General features: G+C 45.1%; 1 protein-coding gene across 9 annotated transcripts in view; it reads right to left on the reverse strand.

The window, feature by feature from the left end:
• Positions 1-12,385, reverse strand: part of RALGPS1 (Ral GEF with PH domain and SH3 binding motif 1) — a 247,996-nt gene that overhangs the window by 161,625 nt on the left and 73,986 nt on the right. The gene's annotated exons all lie outside the window — the stretch shown is intronic.

A 12,385-nucleotide genomic window follows, 5' to 3' on the forward strand; every position in this document is an offset into this window, starting at 1 on the left:
GTCATCCCAATAAATTTAATTTTTAAAAAGAAAAAGAAAAATGGATATGAAACATGGTAATTAAAAAAAGAACAAAAACAAAGACAAAAGTAAGACCAAAGTTTAGGTAAGCTTCATTGCACTCTTTTCATTTGACATTTTCTGACTTCAGCGAGGATCAGCGTAAACACACACAGATGTGCACGAGGGTAAAGGTAAGGCGCACTTTCATACATTCCTTTCAAAGGGAAAATATTAGGCAACATAGTACAGTGACGATGAAACTGTCATCATCCAGACGTATATGCCAGTATCTTGTGCCATACTACACACTTTCGGAGTAGAATGATTACTTAACATAATTTTAGAAAAATAACTTTTTTTCTACAGAAGATAGTTTCCAAAATAAAGAAAGAGGCTTTTGATTCTGGCTATGACAAAGTAACTAGTATTGAATTAACTATGAAAACTGGATAAAGTAACAACAACAAAACTGGCTTTTTGAAGATAGCAGAGAGCCAGGGATTTGATATCAAAGGAGCCAGGATTTGAGGGCCCACGGCTCCAGAAAGAAGGGCAATGCACTGAGGTGAGCTCTATGCTCACTGTTTTGTCCTCTGACAATATCAGGTGTTGGGAAAGATGAGGGACAACTGAACCTCTCACACACTGCTGACCGGAATGGAAACTGGTACAAGCACTTTTGAAAACAGCTCAACTGTAGCTATTACTCTGAACATACACATTCCTTCTGACCAAGCAATTCCACTCCTGGGTATTATACTCAACAGAAATGAATGTTCATACCCAACAAAATGTTCAAGGATGGAAGGACGCCTGTAGCAGCATTATTCATAATAGCCTTAAACTGGAAACAACCAAAACATCCATCAGCATTGGAAAAGATAAATAAAAGGCAGTTACTCATGCAATGCGTGGAATACGGCGCCAGAGTGAAAGGATAAAACCCCTGCTACGCACAGAAACACGGTGAATCTCATGCACATAATGTTAAATGAAAAGTCAGACAAAAATATATATAATATGGTTCCATTTGCATAAAGTTCAAAAACAGGCAAAACTACCGACAGCACTAGAAGTTAGAATAGTGATTATGCTTGGGGTAGTTAATGACCTGGAGGGGGCATAAGGTAGGCTGTTCTGTATCTTGATCCAGGGGCAGTTATATGGTTGGTTTACTTTGTAAAAATGCATTGAGTTGTATCCTTAAGATTTGTGCACCTTACTGTTATACGTACTTTAAAAAATCTCTTTCAAAGATAATTGACTTTAACAGATAATTATTTCATGCAATAAACAATATCTTGTGGAAATTATTACATATGTAGAAGGGAAATGTATGATAAAAATACTAGAAAGACTAGGAAGGAGGTAAACAGAAGTATACTGTCGTAAAGTTCTAATATTACACATGAAATGGTATATTATCACTTGATATCAGCCTGTGATACGTTACAGATATATACTAAAACCCTAAACCAACCACTAAAAGAAATATAGCTAGTTAGCCAATAGAAGAGATAGAATCATGAAATATGCTCAATTACTTTAAAAGAAGTCAGAAGAAGAGGAAAAGAGGAACAAAGAATAGATTTAAATCCAACCAGATCAATAACCACATTAAATATAAATTGTCTAAGTACCCCAATTGAAAGTGAGAAATTGTTAGGTTGGATAAAAATGCAGGAGTCAACTATATGCTGCCTGCCCAAAGGCCACTTGTCCTAACCACCCAAAGGTCCCATGCCCTAATACCATCACCATGGGAATTAGGATTTCAACATATGAATTTAGGAGGGACACAAGCATTCAGACCATAGCACATGCTAACACTGATCAAAAGAAAGATGGATATATTATCAAACAAGGTAGATTTCAGAGCAAAAACTATTACCAGGGATAAGGCAGGTTACTTCATAATGATAAAGAGTAAATTCAATAGGAGGACATAACAATTATAAATGTTTATGCAGCTAATAATAGAATTTCAAAATGCATGAAGCAAAGACTGATAGAACTTAAAGGAAAACTCAACAAATCTACAATTATAGTGGGAGATGGCAATACCCTTCTCTCAATGGTTAATAGAAAAAATTGGTAGAAAATCAGTTAGGATACAGATGACTTCCATAACATTATAACCAACTTGACCTAAATTATATTTATAGAACACTATGTAAAACAGCAGAATACACATTTTTTTCAGGTTCACTCAGAACTTAACCAAGATGGACCATGTTCTGTGCCATAATGTTAAATCTCAATAAACTTAAAATAATTCAAATTGTACAAAGTATGTTCTCTAACCCAATTAAATTAGAAATCAATAGTATAAAATACCTAGAAAATCCCCAAATATTTGGAAACTAAATGACACATTTCTAAATATTTCATGGATCAAAAAGAAATCAAAAGGAAAATTAAAAAATGTTTTGAACTAAATAATGAAATCCCAAAATATCAAAATATGTGGGAAAAAGATAAAGCAATGCTTGGGAGGAAATTTCTAGTACTAGATGCCCGACATTGGAAATGAAGAAAGGTCTCAAATGTCTGACCTCAGCTTCCACTTTAAGAAACTAAAAGAGCAAATTAAACTCAAAGTGAGCAGAAGAAAGGAAATAATTAAAAATAGGAACACAAATCAATGGATTAGAAAACAGAAAAGGAATAGAAAAAAATTAATATAACCAAAAATTTTTTTGAGATCAATAAAATTGATCAATTTAGCCATACTGATCAGGAAAAAAAGAGAAAGAAGACTGCTGTTATTCACAGAGACTTCATCATCTGTGTAGAAATCCTATAGAATCTACAAAAAGTCCACTAGAATAAGTAAATTTAGCAAAGTTGCAGGATATAAGGTCAATTTAAAAAGTAAGTCATATTTCCATAAACTAGTGATGAGAAAGTGGAATAAAACTTACATAAAATAACATTTATAACAGCATAGAAAATAAAATGCTTAGGAATAAATCTGACAAAAGATGTGTAAAACCTAAACACTGAAAACACTGACGATCTAAACAACATTACCGAAATAAATTAAAGACCCAAATACATGAAGACACACACTGTATTCATGGCTGAGGTGACTCAATATTGTCACAATACCAATTATCCCCAAATTGATCTGCGGATCCAGTGTCACCTGATCAACAGCCTATTGGGCTCGTCATACAACTTAACAAGCTGATTTTAAAATTTATATGGAAATGTGAAGAGACAGCCAAGGCAATTTTGAATCAGAACACATTTTAAGGATGGCCTGATTTCAAGACAGCAGAGGGAGTTGGAGCGGAGGGATTGCAAGAAGCATGAGAATGCTTTTTGAGTTATGGGTATGTTTACTATCTTGATTCGATGATGGTTTCACAGGTATATACACACATAGAATCAAGCTCAAATTGTTGGCTTTATTTATGTGTGGTTTATTACATGTCAATTATACCTCAAAAAAAGCTAAAGCCCCACCGGGAGAGGCTCAGCGGTTGAGCATCGACCTAGGATCCAGGTGATCGGGGTTTGATTCCCAGTCAGGGCACATGCCCCGGTTGCGGGCTCGATCCCCAGTTGGGGGTGTGCAGGAGGCAGCCAACCAATGACTCTCATCATTGATGTTTCTATCCCTCTCCCTCCCTCTCCTTTCCTCTCTCTGAAATAAAGATACATTAAAAAAAAAAAAAAAAAGGCTGAAAAAAAATCTCATTCTGTCGTGTTTAATTTTTGGAGGCAGTAACATTATGGGAACTGAGACCTTGAGAGGTTAAGTGACTTGACCATGATCACACAGATACAAACCTAGGTCCTTCTCATGCCACAGCCCAAGCTCTTAAGCTTTAGGCCATACAGAAAGAAATGCTTTTTTTATTTGCCTCTCATTCATGCATCAAGTGGTGGCAAACACTGATCTTATAATGCACCAGACTCTGTGGTTGGAGTAAGGGATAGAGCAGTGACAGGAAAAGTCTTCCCTAGGGCCCTTCTGCACTCGACTTAACAGCACTGCCCTTGCTTTCCTCCTATTACATTCCCGACTTCTCTCAAAAGAGAAGAGATAACTTGTGAGTTTCTGCCATGGGCCAGGCCGTCTGTCTGTGCGATCCCTTTAACCATCACAACACTAGGAAATGGGTATCATTTCCATTTCACAGATAAGGAAAGGGAGGCTCTGGGAGGTGAAGGAACTTGGCAGGATCACACAGCTAGAGAGCAGCGAAACCAGGTTGCAAATGCAGACCTTCCTGCTTCAGAAGCCTATGACCCTCCCATCGCTCCGAACAGCCTGGAATCCTGCTGCTGCTCCTGCCACTAGGGTCCAAACGAACCCTGTTTTCCTTGCAGATGAAATCACAACCAGGCGCCAAGTCCCCATGGAGAAAAGCAGCTGTTCACCAAAGGTTCTGTTTTGTGTTATTAATTCATTTAAAAGGAAATTTGGTTTCTAACCAGAACTAATGTCATATCCACACTCAAGAATGGAGAAAAAAATTAGTCTGGAAGTTGCAAAGATGGTTTCATTGGATCTAACATGCTGCTGGCCTATGTCTGCAGCCAGACCGACTCCTGACCCAGCCGGCTCTCCCCACCCTCCGCCCAGAGAAGGACTCCAACCTCTGTCTCCATCATGAATCGAGCTAAGGGAAGTCCTTTTCCACTTTGCTTCCACTGTCACAGGAAGTTGTCACAATGGATACAGCAGTTACTAAGAAAGGAGAAGCAAATAACAAATGCAAACTCAGAGCAATAACAGATGACAGAGACGGCTGCTCAGGCTTCCGGTGCTAACATCAGCACTGATCTGACGAGCATCAGGCCAGGCACCATCGTCCCACCCATGCCTTGGCCCAACTGGAGGGCAGTGGGCGTGCACCTACTATCTAATTCAGTTTTTTTAACAAAGGGAGGCACTGTAGCATAGAGGATTCAATATTATTATTACTCCTACTACTACTATATCCTAAATGTACTGAACAAATAATATCAGGCACTACACTGGGTCACAGGCTATGGGGTGAATGGTACTGTCATGATCCTTGTGTAGATAGAGTTTATAATCTAGCGGGAGACAGACTTGACACAAGGATTAGTCAAACTTTCCAAAGGCATCACATTTCAGCACAGTGGTGAAAAGCACCACACATAAGTGGTGGGTGGTGAGGCGGGAGGGAGCATACGGGGAACCTGCGCTACCCTGGAGCTCAGCTGCTCACTCCATCTCCTGAGGGACAAGGAGTTGGCTGTGAGAGGGAAGAGAACAGCATTCCAGGCAAGGGCACAGCATGTGCGGGCACAGCGTGTGGGAAGGCGCTGAGGCGGGAGGGAAACGTAGAGGATGCAGGGAGCAGAGGATGCGGGGAGTGTGGAGTGGTGGCAGCGTGCTGTGGCCCCTTGAGGCCAGGAGGGCCGTTGCTGGTCTACCATGCAGAGCCTGGCCAGTGGGTCTGCATCCTGGGAGCAGTAGGGAGCCTCGGAGTATGCTGGGCAGGACCAGGAAGTGGTCAGACTCTGGATTTAGAAAGATGTCCCTGGATGCAGAGAGGAGGTTAGGGGGTGGAACTGACCCTGGGGGTGATTGGAGAAGTGGCAGTAACTTAGGCCAGACTGGGGCAGTGCAGGGAAATGGTCTGAGAAAACTGCCCAGCATGTGACCTGAGAGAGGGGTTTTAATGATGTCAGCGAAACCGATCTCCTCTTTACAAATAACTGCCTGCTGGCAAAGCTCTTCCCTTCTCCCAGGGCCCAGCGCTGTGATTCCAGGGAGCAGCAGAGACACACAGGGTTTGTCCGGCATCCAACACTGACCTCGGCCTTCTGGAATGCCCGCTTCTTCGGAGCAGGCAAACAGCATCCAGACAAAAGGCCAGAGGGTCAGGTTCCTGAATCCACAGGCAGTGTTTTCCTAAACTAACGTGTCATGTGGCCCCGGGGAAACTGTGTACTCCAGCGGGGAGTCTTCGTTCCTGCAGGCCAGCCCTTCTGCCAACCAACAGATGCTGGTCAAGTCACACTCCAGGGTCTCAAGCTCTTGAGGACAGGAAGGGTGAAACCAAATCTCTCTCGTCAGTGTCCCACAGGGACATGAGTTCTATCTGGATAACGTCCCAAAACATTTGTTAATGCTGCTCCTACTGCTCCGTTCTAACCCATTCTGCCTTTTCCTTTAAATACCAGGCTCTCCGAGGGCTACAGGAAGGAGGAGAGCTGAGGATGGCATGCCCATCCAGACCACCCCTTGCCTGCCTTCCACTAACACTGAGCACCTGGCCTGTGCCTTCACCCAAGTGGCAGGCAGTGGTGACAGTCTGGTCCGTCCCCTCATGAGGCTCCCAGTCCAGGCCCATGGCTTTCCTCTGGGAGAGCTTAAGCTATTTCCTGGCACCTCCATCTCCCTCCACATTGCTGTCATCTCTGGACCCTGGGATGTCCTTAGGCCTTTAGCTCTGGATCGCAGTCTTCTCTTCTCCCATTCTGCTGTCATCTCCAGGGACCTCACTAAACTAGGTGGTGTGACTTTTCACCCCTGGTCACACAGTACCTCAACCTCCTCCCAGAAAGACCTTTATCTCCCCTCCACTTCAGCCACCAAAAAGGCAGAGCCATCGCCCTTCCAAGCACAGGCACCAATACTCCGCCTCCAAGACCCTGAATTTGGAACTCCTGCTCCCCCTGTGACCTCCTGGCCTCCCTCTCGCCCCCTACTCCTAATCAAATCTCCCCTTTGCTGCTGCTTCACTTTCGGTCCCTCATCCCTTTTGAGTCTTCCAAGCCACCTGCCCTCTCCAGCCCTCCAGCCCCCAGGCAAAACATTGCTGACCACCTTGCCTGACTTGCAGGGTGCTTCCCTGGGCCTCCCCTATTCCTGGGGCCACTTTCTCTGCCTCCTTCCTGATCTCTGCTCTTCCTTCTGCTCCCCAAATGCACAATCCACTGCTTTCACTATTTCTCCTGGTCTCGGCTCTTACAACAGCCTCATAACCAGTCTAGCAACAAGCCCTCCCTTCGTCTCTGTCACCACTACCCTCGCCTCACACAGACTATTGCAAAGCCTGCTGACCAATCCCCCTGACTCTAGCCAGTTCTGCCTCAGGTGGTTAGAATGAACCTCCTAAAATACATATCTGTCATATGCCTCCCCTTTTGAAATCCCTCAGTGAATCCCCAAGGCTAACAAGGTAAAGCTCTGCCTCCCACCCATCCCACCCCCCACGCTCTCCCTGATGCCCCTACAGCCCCCAAATACTTCTTGTCTACTGTCTGTTTATATTCTGCCCCTCACTCTCGTTGGAGTGTGCCAATGTCCCCTTGGTCTTTTTCTCTCCAGCAGGTAGCACAGCAGACTGAGGAATGGATGAGGGTGTGAAGGTGGGTCTGACCACCAGGAAATCTGGCAGTGGGGATGGAGCAGTGTTGGCAGGGGCAGCAAAAAGACTGGAAAAATCACAGGCACACAGAGCAGCTTTCTGCCTCATCGAATTTGGTACCCACTGCAGTTCATTTGCATCGCACTCAGGCCTGCTGGACACCCATCCCCGTGCCTCTGTGACCCTGCATGCCCCCAGTGCCAGTGCCAGTGCCAGCTGGAAGAAATGACACACTGACTTCAGATAAGCCCTCAGCATGACAACATCCCAGACAGCAATGCCCTCAAGGAGCAGAGAACCAAGAGAATGGCAGGCTCAGCTTGTCTTCTCCCCAGACACCAGCACCAAAAGTAGTGTTTATTCCTGCTTAATAGATTATCTGCCTTTTCAATGAGTCATTCACTCTGCCTGAAATGCCTTTCCCAGCTCCCATCCCATTCCCCAAGTCCCCCGTAAGACACGACCCCTTTCAGCCTTCAAGGCCCCATGCCAATGCCAACTCCCAGGCAGAGCAAGTCTCCTATTCAATATTCACAGGTCCTCAGCACACCACGGTGCCCATCTTCATTAAACCTCAGCCTCCCTGCCATCTGGGACGCACAAGCATGTGAACTCAGGTCTGAAGGATTTCAAGTACAGTGCTCTTAGCCACTATGCTACTGAAAGCATCACTGTTCTGGGCCACTGGCTCCTACAGGCACCCCTGGATGTTCTGTTGGGCACAACCTCATGTCATAATACAGAGCCTGTGCAAACTTGTGCTGGTGAGAAATAATAGCTGTGGGTTCCTGGGAACTTACTGCACGCAGCACTGACCTCAGTTCTCACAGGCCCACTATAAGGCAAAAACTATTATTTCCCCGCTTTACATGCGAGGAAATCAAAGCATAAAGAGAGAGAGCAGTAACTTGTCCAAAGTCCGAGTTGGAAAAGGCGAGGCCGGGAGCAAACCCAGCTTCATCAGATGGAGTCGTGCTCTTAGCAAATGATGCAGTGTTCGTGGGCCCAGAGGCTCGACTTGGCCAGAGCCCTGGGCTGAGGAACGCACACACCGTGCTCACTTTCAGCACATTCTAAGAACAGCAGTTCCCCCTTGATGCTGCTCCACATGGAAACTAATGACAAAAACAGTTCTGACATTTAAACTGCCTTCTGAGAAGCTGTTGGACCTTCAACTCTGTATTCTGGGAGCTGGGCATAATGACTGACAGATTTATTTGACAGAGAATGCTGGTGGGAACAAAATGCCACTCTGGAAATATGCCTTCTTGCAAGGCTGCCGCCACTGGGACCCCTCAGAAAGGCATCCTCTACAGTGCAGCCCTCACCCTGGCCCCCGGCGGCCAGGAATCCACCCAGCCCTGCAACCCAATCCCCTGCTGTGGCGATAGGGTTCTAGGCCACAGCTTATAAGTTAAACACAGCTGTGAGCTATTATACTGCAAAGTTGTATCTGCGTGAACGTGCCAATTTTTGATAAAATTTTCACTTGTTGGAGTCACTAGGGAACAGGGCAGTCAGTCATGGCTCCATTATTTGCTAACTTCCATTTTCCTTGCTCTCTGCCAATCCTTAACTCACCGTCTGCCTGGCTTCCTCTAAACCCTGGGATGATGCTCTTACGGTCCCCTTTGCAGAAAGGAGCAGAAGCCACAGTTCCACCCTCAGTTATCAACAGCATTTGGAAATTTGAATTTTCAAAGGCTGAGCTCACCAGGCAAAACCCTTGCTTTGGGGAAAGTGGTTGCACCACAAAACAGGCACCCTGGTAGTAATGTTCCCTTAAGTGGTATGCCCCGCCCCACCCTGCCGCCACCCCCACCCCCACCGGCCTGGCAATGCACCCCAGATAGTGTTCCGCTGCAGCCCTCCTCTCATGCAGCCATTCACTCTCCACTCATTCAGCAAATATCTACTGAGTATCAGCTATGTTCCAGGCATCAGGATTACACAGGGTCTCAGGATGCAGATCTCCAGAAGCAAAGGAGCAAATGCTCCTTTTCTGCCCTGGTACTTCCAAAGACCTTTGGGGGAAGTAAAGGAGGGAGGCCCGCCTGGGTGTATCAGTGGTAGGAGTAGAGGGAGAGAAGATAAGAAGAGAAGGAACGAAAGACAAATAGAATGGCAAAGAAACAGCAGCAGTCTGTGCCCCGGCCAGTGTGGCTCAGCTGGCTGCTGTGTCATCCTGCGCACCAGAAGGTCGTGAGTTTGATTTCAGGTCAGGGTACATACCTAGGTTGTAGGTTCAATCCCCAGTTGAGGTGTGGACATGAGGCCACCGGCCAGTGTATCTCACTTACATTGATGTTTCTCTCTTTCTCCCTTCCTTCCTCTTTAAAAGCAATAATAAATTTAAAAAACGAGTAGTCTGCTGGTTAATAGTAACATTAATATTGTTATTTTAAGACTATTTTTATATATCATTGGATAATACAAAAAAGTAATTATTTACTGTTGTTAGGAACCCAAATTCTAAGTGTAAAAGATAGCATATAAAAAGTCAAGGGAAGTAAGTTTACAACCCTGTAATGTTAGACTGGAAGTGAGAAGATCAACACTGTACTGGTCATGTGGTACTAGATAATGTGGTACAATACACAGCCCTCAAATCTCAGAGGCTTACAGCAACAATAGTTATTTCATGCTCTCAGGTCTATAGAGTAACTGCAGTTCAGCTGATCTCTGCTGGGTCCCCTTGGACTGGACCAGGTTGGGATGCAATTCAGGCTTCGGGTTTGGGATTCAGGCTACACAAGCAACAGCTACCAGTGCACCATGGAGAGTAGAAATTCCAGGAGGACTGGTGGAAGGGTGTCATGCCTCTGACCACCTCAGCTCACCACCTGCATGCTATTACTTGTCCCTAAGTCACAGGGCCAAGCCCAAAATCTATACAATGGGGAATTATACACACCCACAGGGGGGTTATGACAAGGATGAGGAGGGAAGAAAGAATTGTGGAGAAATATCACCACCTCCCCTAATTATAATCTCATGACTTTTCCTTTTAAAAAAATAAGTATTTCCTAGTCCTGTCCACCAAAAAGACCGAAAAGCGACAGCAACCCAATAGCGATGAATATCCTCTCACCCAGATTGTGGTTTCTAAATATTATTCTGCACTAAAAGAAACCAGCGCGCTGAAGAATGCCTGAATCCAGATCTTCGGTGGGAAATGTACATTACATTTATATGTATCATTGTGCCAAAGAGCATGGAAGTTATAAAAGATGAAAATATCATGTTGACATAGGAGATGACATGAAAGGGATCCCACTGGTTAAGGATAGGACAAATTACGCAATAAAAAGAATAGTGACTATAACTGATTAAAACGCAGATTTCCCCACCCACTCTAACTCTATGGAATCAGAATCTCCAAGGATGGAGCCTAGGCATCTGTATTTCTGTGTGTGTGTGCAGAGCTCCCCAACCAATTCTGATGCATAGCCAGGGCTGGAAGTCACCAGTCCACAGGTTTCCTGGTCTTCTGGGAGTCCAGGTCACTCATAGTGTCCATCTTGCTCTCAGATGCCGACCTCTGCTTGCTGGAAAGTCTTGCCTACAACAAACTTAAAATTGTCCCTTATTCATGTCCTTCCAACTCTGGGGTGGTCCAGCCACAATGTGGCAGGCATCTTCAAGGGAAAAAAATTCCAGTTTTCAGTCTGTTAACAAAAATAAAAACAGTAAAAAAGCTCGGGCAGCTCCCAAGGCCCTCCTTTTAACCGCAGTGTTGACAATGACAATGAGGAGCCAACACTTCCATTTTTAGCTAACATATCATAGATCCAAGACATTCAGGTTTGGGGTTTCTCCAGATACCTCAAAGCAATTCGCTCTTAATCCCCAGAACCATCTGGTAAGTTTTTGCAAAATAGTGTTGGCTGGGTTCCGGACCCTGACACAGATTCAGGTTCAATGGTCTGGGTGGAGTCTGGGCACCCCATGTTTCCAAGGCTGCCCAGGTGATTCTGATGTGCAGCCACAATTGAGAACCACTGCTCCAAGCTAAACTTTTGAAAGCAAAACATCTCCACCTTAATGTCTTGTCACAACTTGAAACCAGATATGCCTTGGGTGAGGTGCCTTCCAAACTGTAGTGCCCCGTGGAAAAGTCTTGGTCTGCCCTTGTTTGTGCCTCTGAAGAACTCCCCACCCCTTCCCTCCTACAATCAGCCTAAGCAGCAGTCCCAGCCCCCCAGCACATGCAGGTTCAGGGTTCAGGGCTCACAGCAGGCTGGGCTGCCCTGCTCAGCGTTCAGGACAGAGAATAAAGACCCAAATGTCTAAACCACTCCAGATCAAAACTAAGCAGAGCACATGATCAGAAATAGCTGAGAACTAAGGTGACCACCAAACATCTATTCCCCCAGAAGACTCCAAGGTGAGCTGTTTCAGTTTTTGTTTTGTTTTTTCATTAGAAAGAATAGGTAACTCCACATTAGAACAAAACAGAAGATTGGAAGTCAGCCAATTAAAAAGCAAACATAGCTCTACTCCCCAAAGCTAATGAACACAATGTGCGCGTGTGTGTGTGCAAGCATACACACACAAAAATAATATAAATCACATTCACATCTTCACATAAATGCCGATCACAGCTAACAATACGAGTTTCCTCCTCATCTCTAAGGTTAGATGCCAGCTCCCAGAAGGCCTGGATCCTTTGTCTGACTGCATTAAAATGCTGTTTTTCTCAGTCTTTATAGCTACCATACTGGAAGAAGAGCATGTTAGGAATGTTCTGGAATTCACAGTAGACACCTTTTGGTTGCAGCAGACACACTGTGACATATCTCTCTACCAACACCTCTCCTCTCTGAAATCTGCACCCCACTCACAAGGCTGCGTCCCTTCAGCTGTGTTTGCTCATCTTGGCCACGTACTGATGACCTTGGTCACTGAACCCGCACTAGACACATGCTCAGCTGGGCTGGCCTGAGAGTTGCTGGTCTCAGTCTGGAAGGTGGCTTCAGTGGGATCGGTGTAAACGTGGGCCCTGTGGAGAGGTGGTGTGG

Source organism: Miniopterus schreibersii (genome assembly GCF_964146895.1).
Source record: "Miniopterus schreibersii genome assembly, chromosome: 11".
Classification (NCBI taxonomy): domain Eukaryota; kingdom Metazoa; phylum Chordata; class Mammalia; order Chiroptera; family Miniopteridae; genus Miniopterus; species Miniopterus schreibersii.